The 14,611-nt window shown below is 35.2% G+C and overlaps 1 long non-coding RNA gene across 2 annotated transcripts in view; it reads right to left on the reverse strand.

The window, feature by feature from the left end:
- Positions 1–14,405, reverse strand: part of LOC148755700 (uncharacterized) — a 185,090-nt gene extending 170,685 nt beyond the window's left edge. For both annotated transcript variants that reach the window (XR_016018474.1, XR_016018473.1), the window contains exon 1: positions 14,289–14,405. This is a non-coding gene — a long non-coding RNA (uncharacterized LOC148755700). The remainder of the gene's footprint in view (positions 1–14,288) is intronic.
- Between the last annotated feature and the right edge of the window lie 206 nt (positions 14,406–14,611).

Genomic DNA, 14,611 nt, shown 5'->3' on the forward strand with positions numbered 1-14,611 from the left:
AAACAGCTAGCCTCAAGGAAACTTGGCTTTCAAGAATAAGTGATAGCTCTTCCTCTGTGAGAAAGTCTATTCCTCCATGTGAAGAAAGCCACGGCCCCAAGGGGCTTTGCATTCACAGAAGCTCCCTAAAAGCCTGGGCATGGTGCACTGTTGGTTTGGCTGTACTGAATCCTGATGCTGTCCATTGGGCTGCTGCAGTCATTCACTTCCTGCACCAGCTAAGTACAATCAATAATGGATGTGGTCACTCCACTCAGTGGACAGATCTCAGTGCTATTCTCAGAGCTCTTTCTGGCCACTATTTCCTTCAATGAACTTTGTGATATTTTTGGTGACTTGATCATAGCCCAGCTGTCATAGAAAACTACAAAGTGAGAAGTTAAACATACCCCTTTTTGGAGCTGTGAAGTACAGAAATCAATCACGGCTACGGATCAAACTGTATGGGCCATTCATGTTCATGGTAAGATCTTATTCTCTGGTGAGACTGAGTAGAATGAAACTGCTGATCAATGCTGTGCACCTTGAATTGCCACCACTGTTGCCCAGATCCATCATCCACCAGAAATGGCTGTATATCCATCATCACAGACTAGAAACAAAATGAATGATTGTATGTTTCTGATGCAGAAGTTACCAATGCATGTCAGAATTGTGACTCCTGACAAAGTTGACCTGTTTTCTCAGTGAGGGAGACCACACTGCATGGGGCATAGCCTCTACTCATTCTTGGCAAATTAACTAAGTTGGACCTTTCACTGCCGTTTGGGCTATCAGTGCTGCCTCATTGCTGTGTCACTTTTTCGGGTCACTGTGTTGCTTTTCCAGTTCAATAAGCTAACTCTGACCACACTACCATGTCCCTTGATCCCAATAAGTACCACGTTTGCAACTTTCTGAATCAGTTGTCATCTGATGAGCCGCTCAAAAAAAGCTGACAGACCTGTGTGCTCTGTATCACCCTCAGGTATCTGGTAAGTTTGAGCACTGAAACGTCCTCCTCAAAAATTAACTTCAAAATAGTTATGACTCTACTTTCCTCACCTCCTCCTTTGTAAGGTACTTAGGCCACGGAATGTGGTTGTCTCCAGAAAGAGCTCATCTCCTTAGGACACTTCCTGGGTAATGATCAGGAGGAAAGGAAGGGACTATATCGACCCATTTTGAAAATTCGGTATTTTACCCTGACCATTCCTGGGCATGGTCCTTCTTTCTGTCCTGTGATAACAATAATACACAGTCTGTTTGGTATAATTTCAGAGTGGCAGCCTCACTGAAAGAGGGTCCAGGTGATTCTAATTTCATTTTGGGTAAGCTACCTAGATTCTCTTGTTAGCATGATCCTCATCATAAGGATAATGACCACATTGTTGATGATACTTCTCGCCAAGTCCCCCTAGAGCAGTTCAGACATACCAAATGTGAGGGACACAATGCATATTTTTGTCATGTTTATTAAAATGCCCTGTCCTACTTACACTTTACCCCTCTTGGAAAAAATGACTAGGTACAAATAGAAGAGGATGGCAAAACAGATAAAGTTATAACTGCTGGAATAGGAAATACCAATATTGAGGAGGAAGAGGGAAAGCAAAACCTTGGCACCTGTGGAGTTACAAGGGAGAGCATACCATCAATGATTTTTGTCTTTCAGAATCACCCCTGAAGATTAATTCATGAAGGAAAAGGTCGTGATGAGGCCTTTCTAAGCTGCTGCAGGCACCTTAAACGTAATTGACTGCTGGGTCTGCCATTCTCCATTAGAAGACTTTGACCCACCATTCCCTTGAACCTTACTGAGTACTGGAAACCATAAGAATTGCCCCCCAGTTGCTACACTTCCAACACAAAGCATCTATCAAAATTCCTGATGTCTTTCCCACCTTCATTATTGTTGCCATCACTCAGTCATTCTGCAGGGTGAAAAAATGCCACTGGTTGGTGATGCAGACAAATGTGAGAGGTTGGACTTATTGCCCTCAGATCGTCCCTCCAAAAATAAGGACTAGCTTCAATTATTTACATTGAACTGGGGATTCTAAGATTTACCAACCATCCAATTAAGAAGCTAACTTGGAGACATTATAGTTGATTAACTGGAGTATGCTCTTCATTCGGCACCTCTAAACATCTGTAGTAAAGAAGTGTTACAGAGATAAATTGTGTTCATAATATTGACCACATGGTATTTCAGTCTTTAAATGCTTTCTGAATCATTAAAGAGAAATTGTATTTTGTGAAGTCTAAAGCTTATTTTTTTTCTGTTCTAAATTATTGAAATTTGATATTACATTCTAGTGTGTATATGATGCCTTGGGTACCTAAACATGACAAAGAATAGAGAAATGCTATACACTATATTTTAAATGTGATTTTTAAATACATATTCTCAGAGCTCTTAAAATTATATTTAAATGAGTGTTATTAGCATTTCTAAAAACATGCATGAATAAGAAATAAAATCCTCCCAAATACTCAGATTCTTTGTACTTACAGTAGTATTGCAGGGAGGGAGTGGGGAGAGGTACAACATTCAATGAGAAAAATTATAAGCAATTCATTTTTTGTTATTTCTCTAAATAAAATACTTCCTCCAAGGCATTGAAGATATTTTAATAACTTTACTTTCTCTGTGAAGTGGCTAATCAGCAAGTGCTTCCAAGTGTAATTTAATGAAATGCAAAAAAAAATAGTTAAAGAATGTATTAAGTCTAGTATTATAAAGTCTTCACAAAAACCCCATGTTGGAACAGCTGGCTCAAATGAGTAAAGCTAAGATGTAAATTTTATCAAATATATCTCATTTTATTAAAATTGGAATATAAAAAGTCCAGAACCTAAAAAAAAATTTAGTCATTGTGTGTCACTTGCAACTTGAACTGATAGAATGGATGGCAGCAAGGAAATAAGCATAGAGATTATTTCTAAAGAGCATGACAAAGTGATATCCCCTGTGAGCACTTAGAGTTTGCACTGTCTCTTAAGACACTGTTACTATACTTCTCAGCACATTATCCAACGATACACTGATTGATGTACAGGAAATTACATCAAGAAGGCTAGCATGTTTTGGAAAAAGCTTTCAGATAAAAATCAGCCCTTGGATCTCAAACCAAATGAAGAAATAAAAATAAGGGGTAATAGCCAAACTTCTTAATAAGACTTTGAAATCCGTGTAGTCCTAAGTCAGTTTATCCTCATCCTATATTAGCTATGCTTACTATTAGATCAAGTGATAGGAGGCATTTTTAATTTATAAATACTTATTAACAAATATTTAATTAAGCTCCTACTATGCTCTGGGTCTATTATAAGCAGTTGATAAATGTCATCTCACCTTATCCTCACAAAAACCTATGGAAAAGTAATATTGTTCTGCCCATTTTACAGATGAGACAATTGGAGAAAAAGGTTATGATTTGCCTAGGGTCACCAGCTTGTGAGTGGAGTTGGCTGGCAGTATAATTATAGGTCCCTTTTTCAGATTTTAGCTATCGAGCTTGTTCAGATATAGTATTGAACATAAGCATCATGATATTCATGTGAATACATGTAGTTATCCCATTTTATAGATGAGAAAGTGGGGCTTGAACTTATTATAAAACTTTGCTGGTTTTGGATTCAAATAGATTTGGATTTTAATCTCAGTGCTCTCTTGCAGTGTGACTCATCAAATTAATTAATTATCCATCTTCAAGATCTTCATCTTAAAATATTGATAAGTTTATGTACTTAGTAGGGTAGTTTTGATCATTAGAAATACTGCATATCTAAATAACTAACTCCAGTTCCTTACACATAAATAGTTCTCAATAATTGGTAACTATTATAATCTCGCCAAGGTCTTCTAAATTGGAAGATGTGATTTGGTTATCTGACCATTCTTAAGTATTTGTATTAAACCACTTGGTCCTGAAACATACGCCAGATACTGGACATATCAAAATATAATTCCAGTGGAATCAATAAATGTAGATATGGGGAAAAAAATAGATGCCCATTTAGTATGCTCAAATTAAGAGTGCTGCAGTCAACATGAACAAAACGTTTCAAAGAATTTTGCCGTGTGACTTCAACACATATGGCTTTAGATGATAATTAAAAGACCAATTAAATTGGTTGGTAATCAGCAGCTAAAGAGTGCGGTGGTTAATTTCTGTAAAGATTTGGTAAACTCTTGAGTATAGAAAGCTAGACTAGCAAATAGGCTATTTTTAATATTATCTTTTAATTTAAATAAATCAAGGCCAAGTTTTTAGGTGTGTGCAATGTGGAAGGCACTGTTGGTCATACACTTAAATTTATAATCATTCCTTTTTAGTCGCTATAAATACACACTGCTTTATTGTGGAATTGTTTTAAGGAATAAAGAATAACCACACCATATTCATTCTCTATCCTCATTTTATCTACACATCTGGTTGATCCTACTCCAGCCTAAAGGTTAACCAAAGAGACACATAATAGGCATATATTATAGTACATTTCTTCTCTTCGTACGTCAGAACAGTGAAAAGAAGCAAGTCCTAAGACTGCCCCTTCTGACCTCTCAACTCCCAAAGACCTACCCAAATCAGAAATAGTCACCGTTTTTTTTCTTTCATTATCAGTGTGTAGCTTTAGTGAGGAAAAGAGAATAGCTAAGAGATGAGCTTCCTTTGCACCCTGTTCTACAATGATCCTTATATAGGAAGACAAACAAACAAAAAACAAAAAAACATGTTTACACATATGGATGTCTACCTCATAAAACTTCTATATGGGGAATTAGGGTCATGGTCTTGGAGTAATATCAATTTGCAAGCATTGTTTTTGGTGCATGCATTTCCATGTAGCAAATGATTTCCCTTTGTGATGTAAAGATCACAACTTTAAGAGCATTAGATTATTCCAAGTCTTTCTGGGCCAAATACCAGTTTAATATCAATCTTTTAATACTTTGTTAAAAGCTGTACAAAAAAAATAGAATATCACAAAGTTATTTTGGATTTCATCCAAAAATAGGTCAGCTACCTTAAACATAGGACTATGTCATTGTCACATAATCACATGTGCTAGAGAGGAAGGGTAAAACTATTACATGACATTCAATATTATTATGTTGGGAACAACAGAAATAGAAGCTTCTCACAGGGATATGGGCTATTTTGTCATTAACTCTCACTTCATTACCTTAGTTTTTCATATTTAGCGATTAAGAGTCCTTATTGTCTGTTCCCAGCATGAGGGTGTCTTGGAACCAGAAGACAATGTAATCTAAAATATGAAATCTGAACAAAACTAGGCACAATTTTCCTGAGATTACAGATTATAAATATCTATTTCCTTTTTTAAGAAGAATTTTGTAAAAGATTATAAGTATTAAATGCTAACTTTTATATTGATATCTCTTTCGTTGTAATTATACCCTTTAATCTTTTTATTTGTTGTCAATTACCTCTCTCCGTGTGTACTATCACCCAACTTGACCATCATGCTTCTCTTTAATCTACATTGAATCATAGCTTGCAGCCACATTTCCTGTGCTTTAACAATAGGCTAATTTTTACACTAAAAAAGAAAACAATTATTTGCTATATTTGAATTTAGAGAATTATTCTAGTAACTCTTTGTGACAAAGCTGAAGTATAACTGTATTGTACCTTTATCTTTTCCATGAGAGAGAAGACGGTGTAGGCCACAAAGATAATGAAACAGCAGGCCTCAAATTTGGAAACTAACTTCAGTCTTTCTGCTTATCCCATTCATTCATGCCAGTCAAAATGAAGTGCAGTGGATGGAATAAGAGGGGATTCATGAGACCTATCTGACTGACATTTACCCAAGCATCTTTTGAAAATGTTGACGCCAAATCTCTCCCCTAATACTTAAAATTAAAATGCTTTCACTCATAATGGGCTTGGTCAAAGAGTTGAACATGTTCACTTCTTAGACACAACATAATAAACATGACAGCTTGCCAAAACTTCAAGGCCGACCACCTATAGACTGGCAAAAAGGAGTGTAGCTTCTTCTGAAGTAGATATCCTGACCTCTCATTAGATGAACTCCAAGGCAAATCACACCAAACCATCAGTCAAGTGAAGTTAGAATACCTGCTTTGGTAGACATTAGCGCTTTTAATATATAATCCAGATATCATCCTCCAGACAAATGTAAGATTATACTTCTCCACCATCTTTGAAATTAGGCGTGGCCATGAACTTCCTCTGGCCAATGAAATATGAGCAGAGGCAATGCATGTCTCCCCAGGTGAAAGCTTCAAGAGTCAATGTTTGATATGCTACTCTCCCTTCCACTCACCACAATGATGTGTGTGGCATTGTGTTTTAAGATGGAGCATCTGTGAGCTGGGTTCCCTTGAGTTGCTTTGATGAGCAGAGCCCTCATGCTGATCTGCTTTGTTCATGTAACCTGAGTGAAAAATCTATGCATTGTGCCAGAACACTGAGTTTTTTAAATTGTTTGTTACCACAGCAAAACCTACCCTATTCTAACAGATGCACAAGATACCCTCTATTTGGGAAGTTAGATTCCACTTAATAAAATTTCCAGTCACCTTTGAAGCTCAGTGTACACCAGAAAATTGTTTTAAAAAGAAAAATCAACACACTCAGCCCTGGAGAAACTATATAGTTGATGATTTAACCAACTGGAGCTGAATAGAAAATCATTTTCTATTTTACTTAATTTCACTTCAAAATACACTATTTATAGAAAAATCCTAAATACAGTCCAGCAACCCAGTAACTATTAAAATTACTAGAGAAAGAATTCTTTAGAAAATTATTTCTGAATATTCCTATGTATCCTACACAGAGAAAATTTACTTAACAGGATTTTAGGTAGAGATTTAAATTGACTTTATGTAGAAAGAAAATAAAGAAATTTAGTTATAACTTTGTCTTTTTTCTATGTTTTTCAAGACTGGTGAGCAAAGTTGGAGTTAAAAAATATTATTATCATATAACCAGAAAGATTTAGAATATAAAGAAAACATATTTTCTAGTGTTTGGTATAATTTAGTCCAGTCACTGAGACCATGAAACACAGTTCACTCCTTCAATCTCAGTTTCTTCTTCTATGAAAGGGGTAATGGCACTCACTATAATAAGTATATGAGTTCATTGCCATTATATTGTTGTTGGCTGAGAGGCAAGTGTTAAGATATATATTAGTCAATGCTTTAAAATAGGGGAGTTCAGTGCCTAGTGATGTAGATAGTTTTTCTCCTTTCTGTCACATACTATCCAGTGAAAGTTTGAACTTTTAGCTTATACAGTTGTTAAAAATCAAAACTGAATAGAAATATTTCTGTATGATCCAAATCCAATTCCTGTTATTATCAGATGAAATAATGTGTCTGTAAATGATGCTTAAAAAATTGGGGGCCTGAACCCCAATAACACAATCCAGATTCCTATGGTTGTAAGTCAAATAGAGATTTATTCTTTCATCCAGTAGCTCCCTTATATTTCTTTCCCTTCTTGCCTTACCATCCTGCATTCCAGATTTGTAATCCTTCATGAAGAAATAGGGGAATGGTTTAGTGTGCCTGGTTTCTCAATAAGTCTGAGAGCAATTGTGAAAAGAGATCTTCCTGCTAAACTGCTTCATTCCATTATGAATCCATATCCCCAACTGAATACTCAGGATTTTTAAGTGTTGGATAAAAAAATGGTTTACTCAGGCTGCTCCCAATTTTAAGGAATCCTTGAGTCAAAAAATTTGTGGATGACAACAAACTTTTTTTGGGTGTTTGTATGGAATATAAAGGAGACGAAGACAACAGTTTTGAGAACCTACTATGTATTGGGTGATTTTCTAACATTGTCATTTTGAACCTTACAATTCAATGACTTGGGTATTATTACCCAATTTTTCAAATGATGAAACTGATTTAGAGAGGTGGAGGAAATTAACTAAATTTGAATAACGAATGCTTTTCAGAGTAGAGACTGAATGTTAGGTCTCTCTCATGCCCAAACTCTTGATCTCATTAAGGCACCAAGCTACCTTCCCTGAAGGGAATTACGATTTAAATAAGTCAAGAAACTTAATCTCCTAGAACCTGTTTCCTCCTTTAGAACATGATGATAATAATACCTCACAAGATTTGGAAAAAGAAATGAGAGAACACTCCAAACAGGGTTAATGATGCAATGAAAAAGAGCCCATAGAGTATTCAGAGAAATAAGAGGAAAGCAATGTGACCAGAGGGGAATATTTGCGTAGAGATACAGTATAGGATGCAAGCTTCCAGCTGAAGTAGGGACGTGATTTTTACAGTCTTGAAGTTCAGAATTTGTATCTTAATATGTAAGCAATGATGAATACCTATTTGTTGTTGGATATAAAATGATAAACAAAAGTAAAACCTAAGCTTAATCTGGATAATATATTTTAACAGGATTATTTCTTCAAGCATCTGCTGTTATCACTTGTGGGCTTATTGGCCAGAATGTGGACTGAGAGTGTGGAGACTTATACATTGGAGTTTTGGTTCTGTCACTAAATAATAAGGAACTAGCATTACCTCATAGTGTCTTATTTTCATCATTTATGAAATGACAATATTAAAATAGATAGTTATTTCCTACCTTCTGACTCTAAGGATTCAATGAATAAAGCATTTAAGATCATGGCCTTTGGGGGCAGACATAACTGGACTAGTCTTCTTTCTTTCATGTTGTATCTCTCAAAAGAGAAAAAGAATAATCTCTTTAAGCCTCAGTTTCAAAGATTATAGTATGGGGATAATAATAGTACATTCCTCACTGTGTTTTCAAGAAGATTAACAATAAGGTGACAATCTAAATGTATGTAATGCAAAGCTTGGCATATAGGTTCATAAAACTTAGATGTCATTATGGTGAGTAATACATTCTTAAACATTCCACAAAGAAGGGATATAAGTGTGGCATCACTTCTTTCTAAGGATGACAAATAAGTAAGGTGTTTTCAGCTTTCTACCATCTAGAACAAGAAGTTAGAATTACTGTGGATTACAAAGATGTGTGGCAAGTAGTATATTATATTCTTGGATTTCCTTGTCCTCTCAATTCCTCAGCATATGAACTCATACCTTTTTGGATCTGTTTGCATTTTTACTATTAAGAACATAAGCTGATTTAGGGCTAGCAGTGAAGAGTGCTGAAGGCAGAAAGGAAGTGGTAGGGACCCCTTTCAACAGCATCATCAGGTCTAGGGAAGAGGAACCTGCTGTGTCTCAGCCAGCCCACCCTGGAAGAGGAAAGCATTACTAATGGAGTAGTAATATTAAAAGGAATAAAAAGCCATGTTTTTTTTTTTTTTTCAACCATTAAAACTTTTCAAAAATACACAAAACCAAGCTCAACTGAGGGCTACTTAAGGAAGAAGAATATACTGTATCTCTACCATCTGGACTAGAACTAGTGCATATAACACATATCTGTCACTGACAGCTTTGTGGGCTATTTTAATTCAGTCTAATTAGTCATGTCTTCTCCTGCAAGTATAGGAATCAGTCAGAATGTGGATAGCAATAGTGAAACTACCTTTGGAAGACCTCATTTGCATATGATTTTGAAAGACAACCCTACAGTCCTATAAATGATAGCCCTCATAAATGTCAGCCTAGCTAATTCAGCTGATGTCAACAAGCAGAGTTTGGATGGACTGTCATAGATTTTGGGGTGGAATACAGCATATGACCTCAAAATCATGGCTTTGTAAACACTTCTTTCTTTGCATGCAGATTTAATTATCTTGCACCCCAGAGAAGAGCAAAACTTGGGCCAACATCATTTCAAAGGAAAGAAAAAAATGTGCTCCTATTTTTATAGCCTTGTAAAAGCAAGGAAATGTCTGAAGAGAAGAAAAAAAATGGTCTTGAAGAAGAATGCAATATGCCCTAGTCCAAACTTATTCAAGATGTCGTTCCTGGACAGAATTCTATGTTCTCAGCATTAGACAGGCTGGCTAAGCAAAGGCAGGTTCTACATAGACTGAAACATTCTACAGAACATGATATTGATGGATCGTTTTTACAAACAGTCTGGACTGCAATGAAAAGCCTTGTGAATGTGCTAAGACCGTTTTAACAGGTCACTGGAGACCAAAGTGCCTGAAGGAGAGGATCTAAGCCAAGTCCTATGAACAGTTCATAATATATGAATAATGAAGCACTTCAGGAAAAAAAAAACACACACACACAAAAAAAACATATATATAAAATGAAGATATTCCCAAAGACATTTCTTGTGTCACTAATATTTTGGAGAACCCTTCTAGCTGCAATCTGATTAGGTGTTTCAGGATCTGCAATCTGTTTTTTTCATGTCACTCTGATTCCATTTTTTTTCCCAAATCACACAGAACATGTTTCCATTGTTCTAAAGAAGGTAAAAATAATGCCTGAAATAAGCATGAGACAATATAATGAATCAACTCAAAGTAGAAACATTTCATGTACACATATAACTAGAACTATTGGATCCTTTCAAAGGCAATAGCGAAAGTAAGAACATCGCTAAAAAAAAAAAAAAAAAAAAAAAAATCAGCCTCCTTCCAAACGCTGTAGCATGTAACTCTAGCCAACCAATCCCACACAGAACCTAATTTCCTTATTAAACATGGGACTCACACCAGAAGGCAATGAACCATTCTCTACTCACTCACCTGCAGAACTATACATTTTCTCTGAAGTTTCATATTCAATTTCATATCCTTGATTTTAAAACTCAAACTCTAAAAATATTGTCATAAATTATAACTTATAGTTTAAACTTATAATTTACTAATGAATCATCATTTAAATCAAGTTTTAGAAAGAGGACTGTTTTGCTGTTCACACCCAGCTCATGACTTATAAGTTTCAGAGAAGTTAACTAAAATTTATTTAAATTGCAGGTGACCACTTAAATAAAATGACTGTTTAAAGCACATTCAAATAAAATAAAGAATAGGGCCACATTGTTATTCAAATATATACTCCAGAAAGGAAAAGGAAGAAAGAAGAAGTTTGGGTGCTTGTTCAGTCCCATTTTTTTTTTTTTTTTTTTGCGTTTAAATCTTTTGTTCCTTAAAAAAATAAATAAATAAGACTAAACCTCCATATACCGTATACCTTCTTTGTAAAACCTATTAATATATTTGAAAACCTATGCCTTGGGTCATATGTTCACTAAAGATTAAACATCACTGTTTGCCAACCTTGAAAATAGCCCTCTACATGATGAAGACTTAGTTTTATTTATTTATAGACAGTTTTACAGTTGCCAAGTCACATTCTTATACATCTAATTATCCTTACAAGATTCTTATGAGGTACACAGGGCAGGCGAACCCTCAGAGGCAAGGACAGCATTTAATTTATGTTTGTATCACTAATGCCAAACACATAAAATATGCTTAATGGGATTTATTAAATAAATGGCTGAATTATCTCCTTTTAAACAATAAGAAAACCGAGGCACAGTGAGATTCAGTGACATTCTCAAGGTCTGTTGTTGAAAATGTATCATTAAGGCTGGTTTTGAGGGCTTCTAATTATTACTTGTGAGTTCTGTGCTCCAAATAATTTATCAGTTCTCCCCTCATACTACACAAACTACTTCACAACATTCATTCCCAAACTTCAAACTAACAAACAAAGAAACCAACAAAAACTAAGCAGCAGAATAACATTGGGAAACAATCATTTGCTGATGTATTTTGAAATCTCAACATTAAACTATATTTTAAGGATAAAAAATTATCAAAATAATAAAACACCCATTATACTTTCCTTTTAGAGAATTAATTCTTCAAAAAAGAAAATGTTGGCTCAAGAGTAATGACTATACTTTAAGTATTTACTTAATCTTTCTATTGCTTGATAATAACAATGTTTTTCTATTTATAAGACACTTATTTTATTCAGCGCTTTCACATACATCACTTCCTAGGTCCACACTGCAACAGCATTTATTTCCATTTTACAGATATGGGAGTGGTGGGAAAGATGTTAAATGAGTGCCTTAAGGTCATGTGTCTTGACCTCAGCTGGTCTGACTCCAAGGGGAATTATTTCCAAAGCTGGACACTCTTATCCATTGTGATTCCTAGTTTGAATGATGACTCTTTTGTTGCATTTATCTAGTATAATTCTCCTTTCACTGGGAATTTTTGGGTGAAAAGACACTTGCTCAAGAACATACAGGAATACAGAGTATGATCATATGGAAATGAACAATGATTATTTGTATATTATACTATGTGGTAGAGTTCTTCAGTAAGTATGGGGGTGGGTGCACAACCAGAAGAAGATACGTAGACAAGAGACACCAAAAGGCCTTTTAATTAAAACACCTCTATCTCTTCTTATATAAATATTTGAACAATTAGAAATTAATTTGGATTAGCAGACTCCTCTCTTTAAAAGCAAATATACTGGTGAGAACAAATCTGTAAGTCATAGTGACAATTATTTTAATAATCACATGAATATCAAACTGAAAAGAAGTACCTCAGGAAATGGGAACATTGCTGGGTAAAGAAGAAGAGATCATTTGGGAGCATGAAGGATATAAAACCTTAGTGGACAGGGAAGAATGTTGTACAGCTGGGAAACATTAGAAGGGTACTCAATATTTGAAAGGTAGAAAGCAGAGCAGTAGGTGAAAAGGGAGTTGCATACTATAGGCAAGTTATATCCTTGAGCCGAGATAGCAGCCAGTGGCTTAATGAAAATTATCTTGTGCACATGACTGTTAATCCAGGTAATTAAATTCCAACTGATTTTTAAGGCTACTCTGCACACACGCGCACACACACACACACAAATGAGAAAGTTGAGAGGAAAGAACTAACTAGGTTTTGACACCTGCCTGTTCTAATGAAGATTTTAAAACATCTGATACCCCACCTCTTCAGATCCTTCCCATTTTGTCTTTCTCAGCTTCCCTTATCATTCATTTACTCAACTAATATTTTCTATGCTCAAATTATCTTCAACACATTATACTGAATTTTAGAAATTTTCAAATGAATCAACAGACCTCTGCATTCAAGAGGTTCAAATTCCAATGTGGTGCTGCAATAGGAATATACATAGGATGGCAGGAGACCAAGTAAAAAGGAACATTTAATTTAGCCTGGAGTGTTAACAAACATAGCAGAATATGTGAATTGAGTCTTCTTTTTCAAGTATGATGCAAATTTCTGCAAGTTCTCAATTCGGTTGTTTCTGAAGATTTATCAAAGTTCTTACTAAATCCAAATTCTCCCTACAGGAAAAACCTGACAGAAGCTGATCTATCTAGATGTTATTTAGCCATTGAATTTTAGCCATCAAGCCAATACATTTTAGGGAAATTTGCAGTCATTTTCTCAAAGGTTATGCCTATGTGGAAAGTATATGTGCCCTTAGTCAGTACCTGTCAACACAAATTTTTTAAACAAAATATTCAGGTCTTTTAAAGTTGAATTATCCAAATTTTTAGATATTGTTAGCTCTCATCTTTCAAATTCATTAAATATACTTTTGTCATCCCCTCTGACCCTCAGAGTTCTTTCTCTAATTGATTATATAAAAATACAAGCTCTGCATAATGACTTACTGGATGAAAGACCAATAGCATGATTTTACTGATTTTCCATTTTTCTTACTAGTACAGCTCTTGATAGAAAAATAAAACAAAATCTGCTTTGCCCTTACCATGCTCAGTTTCAGGCCAGTTAATATTTGAAAGATATTTCAGTGTACTTGCTTGAAAATACATTTTTATATCATAACTGCTTTGAGGTGTAGTTACATGTTAGATTTAGAAAGTATCAGCCTACGTGTAAGCTTTGCTTAGACACATTTTTAAGACTTAATCTCCAATGTCATTAATATGCAGGTAAAAGTAAGAAATTGCTTTGTTACTATTATGACAGCAAACTGAAGAAGAAAAACATGGTGAAGATCTCTTGGATTTTGGGTAATAATGGGGACAGAGCATACAAAGAAATGAGGGAGACCAGAGGGTGCTGAATGTCTGTCAGTCTGAACAATTTCCTGAAACAGGCCCTAAATTTAAAAGGAAAATAAAAACTTCATAGGTGACTAACATAGTCATGATGAACAATTAGAAGGGGTTCACAAGCTAGAGAGTACATTCTTATTCAACTAGCACACACCAACCATTGGGGCTTTCAAGAGATAAGAGAAACTATTGACAGGCTTGAGGAGAGCAGCTGAAATTACACAGTCACTCCACACTCTTTATACATTTGTCACTAGTAGATGTAAATATTTATGGCTCAGATAACAAGTGACTTACCTTATTTGGTGCTTTGAGGCACTAGTGCAATTCCAGGGTCACTGGAGTGGTGTTAGGTTTCTGCTGAGATCTGGGCTGGATTAAGGTAAGGGAGTCAGAGCAGCTGCAAATGAAAATATGTCATAACCCATTCCACCCCCCATAATCCTCCTGTTCTCACACATGCCCCCAAACCAACCATCCACCAACAGAAAAAAACCCCAAAAAAATTAAGAAAATCTGTGCCTTCGGTTTTAAGGGAAAAATATTATATATATATATATATATATATATATATATATATATATATATATATATATATATATAATGTTTCCAATGACTGG

This window comes from Rhinolophus sinicus, chromosome 14, assembly GCF_057876585.1.
Source record: "Rhinolophus sinicus isolate RSI-liver-muscle chromosome 14, RSI-T2T, whole genome shotgun sequence".
Classification (NCBI taxonomy): Eukaryota; Metazoa; Chordata; class Mammalia; order Chiroptera; family Rhinolophidae; genus Rhinolophus; species Rhinolophus sinicus.